This window comes from Thermobia domestica, chromosome 4 (assembly GCF_964235325.1).
Source record: "Thermobia domestica chromosome 4, izTheDome1.hap1.1, whole genome shotgun sequence".
Lineage (NCBI taxonomy): Eukaryota > Metazoa > Arthropoda > Insecta > Zygentoma > Lepismatidae > Thermobia > Thermobia domestica.
The window spans coordinates 297989472-297997061 of record NC_137457.1 but is presented as its reverse complement, the minus strand read 5'-3'; positions in this window follow the sequence as shown (position 1 = coordinate 297997061).

Sequence of the window (7590 nt, the reverse complement as noted above, 5' to 3'; positions counted from 1 at the left end):
TAAGATTAAATTTATCATGAAATGTAACCTTATCAAATTTTCCATTATGACGCTAGCAAAGATGACAATACACAGTTTGGTTAATGAGAAAAGCTAAAAGAATTATGATTAAATTTTTAACTTTATTTATTTATTTTCGTTTAACTATAATTTTGCTCGAGGGTACACCGTAGCCTAGTGATTATAGCGTTGGATTCACGCCCACGGGTTCAATTCCAGGCTGAAGCTTCCCAATTCTCTGTGTCCACCCAGCATCGTGGGGAAAACTGGGGAGTCACTGGACAACAAAAGACTTTACAACCACAAGATCTAGAAAGTTCCTGATTCGCCTGCTAGAGACAGGGTGACGCAGGCGCTAACCACTTGTTCGTCGCTAGCCTGGAAGTAGTTCAGTCGGTTGCTAACAGATGGCGTTGTAGCAGCTTAGGCCCACAAAGGCCTGTCACGCCAAATGGTTAGTTTTTTTTGTAATATTGCTCAAAGAAAATATATATCAATCGGTAGATAACATCAAACTGAAGGAAATTAGAGGTTGAGGATGAATTCTTATGCGTAATTTTTGAAAAATCAAAAAAACAAATTATTATAGTACTACGAGTAAAATGAATGTTGTTCGTTCCCAATAATACTTAATAACTTTATTTTTCTAAATTAGATTCTTTCTTTATTGTTTGTTTATATATACCATACTATTAACAGTAGAGTACATAGTAGAGGGTGTACCAAAATTAAGTAGGCGATTTTAAAAGCCGATAACTTCTGTAAGAAATTTATTCTAAAAAAAAAAGGGTTGACAGAGAGTTTAACAAGGTTTATTATTATTATTATTATTATTATTATTATTAATAATAATAATAATAATAATAATAATAATAATAATAATAATAATAATAATAATAATAATAATAATAATAATAATAATAATAATAATAATAATAATAATAATAATAATAATAATAATAATAATGTTTAAAGAGACATTCTTGAAGAGCCTGTCCTTTTCAGCCTCACACATTCTCGCTCTAAGGTGTTTCCCATTATAAATGCTAAAATCTCTTTATTTAAAAGCTTCATTTCAGGTCTTCAAGTGTTCTCTTTCAGCTGTTCACGGGTTGTGGGCAAGTAAGTAACCATCTCTGAGGGTGCGTTTCGTACAGTAAACACGTCTGCAATAGACTCTTTGAGTCGCAGTAATTGATCATAAAGTTTCAATAGTTCAACAGGTCTACTCAATCCTTCCATATATTCAGTCTTCAAATATGAAACGAAAAAAAAAAAAAAAAACTTCCAAGTTTCTCTGTTTTAAATCCGAAACAAAAACAGAAAAAATATGATTTTAAAAGTTATTCAATTTTAAATTTCACGAAGTTACTTTTGTGACATCCTTTACTTGCAATATTGTCCATCAATGTAAAATTACATATAGAATTGACAATAATTCAACAAAAGAACACTTTCTACAGAATGTTAAAGTAGACATATATATTTAACTACTGTCTATCAGATGATAACTTAGTTAATATACAGATGAATTTATTTGGATCAAAGTTAGGACATCTTTCTAATTGAATTTCAGCTTAACGTCTTGCAAAATTTAAAGAAGAAAAAAAAACAATGTAAAATGATTTAATTAATTACGTCATCATATGATAAGGGATCTTGAATATTCATGATAACATTTCATTGTAAGTATCCTTTGCTTTATTATTACCAATACAATCAGCTTTATTTTAACAAGCAGCCGTGTCAGCTGTATACCACGTAAAGGAGTTTGGTTTCTTGAAAATTGAAGTTTGAACTTTTGCATTTCTTCCCACCTCTCCATTTTCCACTCAGAAATTTTAGTACGTTGCATGTCGAGAAAAAAAGTCATTTAATTTCATTTTAATTTTGTATTCCACGGACATATTAGTGTTTTACATCCTGGAGATTATACTAATCCACTAATCCCAACAGCACCGTGGGTAGTCTATCAAGCAAGGTTAGTACCTATGATTACTCCCATAGGAATAAATGGAAAACCGGTTTTCGATTGCACATATCTTGGAATAAACTGGATGGGATCCATTTCCACAAACGAACTCTATTGCCGACCTTTGACCCCTTACATCAGCCATGTGCAACAGCTGGCCTCCGGGCCGATCCCGGCACACTGAACCTTTTCACCTAGCCCGCTTGACCCGTTAGTGATGCATTTCTTACGTAATCATATAATCCAGGGGTCCTCAACCTTTTTTTACAGGCGTGCCACCAAAGCATATTAATTATTGATATCATCATAAACCGTATGTAACACCAAAACCGGCTCGCGTTCCACAAGTTGAGAAACTGATTTGATTTTTCCTCTTAGATAACTGGTGTCCAGCTTGAAAATACCCTCTGTTTGAAATATGCAGTGTACCACCGAACATTGAAAGACTAGTTCATGATTTCTACTAAAATGGTAAATACATTTTCGTTACCGTTATAATGGTGTTTGTGTTTCTGTTATGTTAGTGTGTTATGAACGACTTCCTTCATTGGATATGCTATTCAATTTTACATACTGTGTCGTACGCAGTGTTTCTTCCAGTCATGTTTTTTTGGGGGCATTGCCCCCGAGCTCTGAGAGTTCCCCCATGAGGAAACCAAAATAATACGTCTTTAATATAATAATAAATAGAAAAGTACCAGCAGTAACCCTCCCGGAATACTAAGTTTGTCCCCCCGGAACATTTTTATGAAAGAACGACTGGCTCTACGGCCCTCGTCGCTAGTAACTTCTCTATAACTGGCCTGCCCACTGCTCCAACTTGCACATCCTGCTGTACATCCTGGCCAAAATTAATGGTGTTCCATAAAGTAGTTCTTAAGATTTTGTGTCTCCCGGGTGGACACACGGACAGGCAGAGCAAATATATAAAGACATTTTTGGTAAACCTAACTCCTTAAAAACAGATGGTTTTCTTCTGCTACTTTTTCCGAATTATTACTAATTATTTAAGACAGAAGGACGAGGTTCATTCATAAATCTTGGAGTCGTACGTATCTTGGAGCATTTCTCGCTGAGCTTGAATTGTATATATAAGATGAAAATAGAACAATTTTGTCATGAGGAAAACACAATAGTATTCTGTCTTTTGTATCAAAAAAGCAGTTGACTTCGGTGAATTGCATCTTGTTATCCACTTTTACATTGACATCGCATTTAGATTTTGTGTAGGAATCTGCGAAGGTAATCGGGAGGGAAGACAATTTCAGATTTGACGATTACATTCCAAGATCCAACTGATTTTAGAATAATTTGGTTAGGAAATGTAATATTTATGCAAGTTGAATTCTTAACTTAAAAAAAAATCTCGGTTTTGGAATTATTTTTCATCGCAGATTTTTTAGTTTCCTCGCATGACTCTGTGGTATTTCAATATTCCCTTTTCTAGGTAGCTCTGCACATTCTTGGTGAATATTTTATGAAACATATATCGTTGGAGTCCAAAGAAGCCATTTTGAAAAAAAAAAAGTTTCAATTCAAGAGCTCACGAGAGTCAAAATGTCCTATGTATGCATTTTCATGTGAATTGTTAACATGTGGCTTTATTAAATTATGAAAATATCCGTCTTGTTTAAAGAAAAGCAAAAAAGACGATCCACCCTTTTTAGGTGGATATATTCTCACAACCTTACGTAGAAACCTCTAACAGCACACCTGGTGAACTAATGATCGTCATGGTTGGAAATTACTGCTAATTCTACAAATAAAACTGAAAAGTACGTCGGCCCAAGTAATGTAAAGTGTGTTGGGTTGGCGGATCAACAGATTGCCATCACTTTTACTTCTTTCGTAGAGGTTACTGTGGCAATTAAGTTGGTTGGCAAATGCTTGGCAAAGCGGCCAATTATAACGTAGGGTCAACATTGGCAGTTGAGTTGGTTGGCAAACACTCGGCAAAGCGGCCAATTACAACGTAGACCTCGCGTTGGCAATTGAGTTAGTTGGCAAATACTCGGCAATGTGACCAATTACAACGTAGGGCCAACATTAGCAGTTTAGTTGGTTGGCAAACATTCGGCAAAGTGTTTAATTGCAACATAGGCTCAACGTTGGCAATTGAGTTGGTTGGCAAATACACAGCAAAGCAGATATTACAACGTAGGCCTAACGTTGGCAATTGAATTGGTTGAGAAATACTCGGCAAAGCGGCCAATTACAACGTCGAGCCAACGCTGACAGTTGGCTAGCCAACCGTTTTCTTTCGTTGGTCCTACTGGTCGTGCTGGTAGACCAAGGCTTTAAAACTTTAAGTTGATGTAAAGATATGAATTGCACAAAGAAAATTTTTATTTGTTTCATTTAGTTTTGTCTATATGTGAACACAGACCTTTCAAATAGATACACGTAAGAATTTAGTCGTTCAATATACGAGGGTCATTCAATATACGAGGAGCAGTCAAAAAGTTCCCGGAATGTTGTTCTAGTTTTGGTATTTGATATCCAATCACAATGAATCTTGTACAGTTTTTAGGTTGCCTAAATATGAATTTGACAAGTAAATATTTATTATTTACTTGACTGTCTCAAATTTCCTACACTGGTATTCTTGATGTTGAGGAGGGGGCGGCATAGGTTAATAGGCCGGGACGGTAAAATATTAAATACGGCCCTGGGTACATTGCTGGTGATTTTTAAACTGTATTGCATTTTGAATGCAGTGCAAAAGAATATTTTGAGGGAAAATAATTCTATTTCGAACATATTATTCATTAGCTTATGAGATTTATTTAGAAAATCAACATATATATATTTAGTTCTGGCTAGAGGAGAAACAAACTGGAACAAATACAATGAAAAACAAAGAAAGAAAAGGCGAATGAATGACAAATGTGAGTAAATATGTCAGTGACAAACGACTAAACATGTCGAAATAGCTTTCGCTGAATATCAATACCATTGCGTGCAACGGCCGCATAAATATATCAAACATGACGTAGTAGTTCGAAGGATGAATGCTCTAATTGCATACAGATGGCAGCTCACTGCATTTAAATAAATGATTACAAAAAGGCGCCAGCTTATATCACCTAATCTACCATGAACTTTATTCTCTTCGTTTGTTTTTGCATGTGCAAACTCGTGCGTTATTTATCAACTAACGTAGTTAGGAAACCAGTATTGTAGAAAAAAAACCTAACTTGAACAAACAGCATTTGGCAAACCAATAATAAATGATTCCATGGTATTTCAATCGTGAATTAACTATAAGTAGATTACGAATGTAGGAGAATATTATAAAAAGGGCATCAAACAATTCACTATTTTATGTCAAAGGAGTATCAGACACGAAAACAAAGCATGCATTATAGGCCTATATACTATATTCATTTTAATAAAACAATTATGTTCATGCCATATTGCATTTTCTGATTACAGTATGTAAAATAAGCAAGTAAAGATTTAACTTTTTTGAGTTCAAAAATATTTTTCCATATTATTTTTTACAAATGAATTTGGCAATGTTTGATGCCTAACTCCTCCTATAATAACCGCAAGGACTCGTGAAGCCTAGGCTCTACACCAATCATACAACTGCTTTGCATCACGTCTGATGCATCGGAAGAATTCGGCACGATTCGTGGAACTGCCTTCCAAAGGCACGCTTGAGAAAACATAAAACAGCTGAAGTGCACGAACAATGTTGCAAAACTTAGAGGACATGACAATGTGCGAAAATAATAATAATAATAATAATAATAATAATAATAATAATAATAATAATAATAATAATAATAAAATAAAGAACACAAATACTAAGAATTATTCGAATTAAATTGTAACAATAATAATAGCAAAATATGAAACTAGCGACAACGACAAAACGAAACTTAGCGGCAATCCAACAACATTACAGCCTCAGATGGCCGTATAATGCGAGAGGCGACACTAGCAAAATGTCATGGTTTGGGGTTAATGACAGGGACATACCCTCGCATTCTACTGGGTTCTGAAATTAGTAGATATAGATCAAGCTTCATGATTCCGTGCGATCACTATAGACTGCTCACATATTTCGATGATTTTTGGTAGGCATACGTGAGTGGATCCTGGTGTAACTTAGGTTTTTAGCACATTTTCGGCAAGCAGGGAGTAGAGGAAAGGGTATATAGCATGTAAAAAAATAATCGAAAATGACATATATTAGTATCCAACCATAGTTTTCGGGGATAGCTCGAATGAGTAGTGACATCTCCGATGCCATTTAAGTACAAATTAATCCCCCATTGGCGTATCTTAAAAGAAGAACGGTTCAAATCAGTGATGCCAACCTGAAACGCTAAAAAATCCAATCTCGAGGGGCCAAAAATCCCATTTTGCAACTGAATTTTTCATGTTGTACAATTATTAATAATAATAATAATAATAATAATAATAATAATAATAATAATATTAATAATAATAATAATAATAATAATAATAATAATAATAATAATAATAATAATAATAATAATAATAATAATAATAATAATAATAATAATAATATGTCAAGATGATACTTATGTATATCGTGATTAACTTTTTTCAATTTCTGGATGAATTATCAATAAACTTCGATCATCCACGTTTTAAAATAAATTGTGAATATTTCTCTTAATCGAGAATGGGTACATTTTGTTAAGTTGTCAGAAATGCAGTGACTCCATCACATCTTTCTACCATCACATTATACTGAGTCAAATGATGCAAGAAAAGTTTTATCCTACACACATTTCGTGTGAAAGGCAAGGGCGCCGATTTCTCTGTAAATTTGGGGGGGAGGGCATTCAGATGCAGAAGGTATATATGTGAGGATTTTAAGACTAATTGCACTCAAATTATGCCAAATATTGTATATTCACAAATACAATAGGGGGGGCCACATAAGCTTTAGACCCCCCCCCCAGGATCGGCGCCCTTGGTGAAAGGTTTGGGAATTGATTGTTTCTCGTTTTGATTCTTTCTTCCATTCGTTCATCGTTTTGTTTTCATCATTCTTCAAAATGCCCGGAGCACAAATTTCGTTTCTTGGTACTTGATTTCTAAGAATCACATATGACTAAGTTACTTCTCATTAGCATGCAAGACTTCAATCTAAAAGTTGAAAACACTGACACGCTTATTGATGACTCGTTATGTCTACTTCCCGCTTGTAGAGAATTTGGTTAGCGTGGACTATACATATAGCGAAAAATCCCATATATGTTACAAATTTTAACGAAAATTCCCTTTGTCGCATTCCCAATAATTAATGTCAAAAAAATCTCACAAAATGTGATTTTTTTTCTATTGGTTGGCATCACTGGTTCAAAACTTTCCACAAACCTATTCTCCCCATGCGGTGAACGGACATTTTATATAGTATACCATAATTTGAAAGAATTATTATTTTTCTTCTGTTCCATAATTATATTTATTTTAGATAATTCAAGACAATAACTACAGGAATGTTCGTCCTTACCATGTTTCATGACACACCACATAAAATTTTCCTACTGACATATCCGCCTCCAAAAGACTAGTACCACTGTTAAAGTTAACGGATCTGGTTTCCAACAATACATATCCTTGGATACAACTCT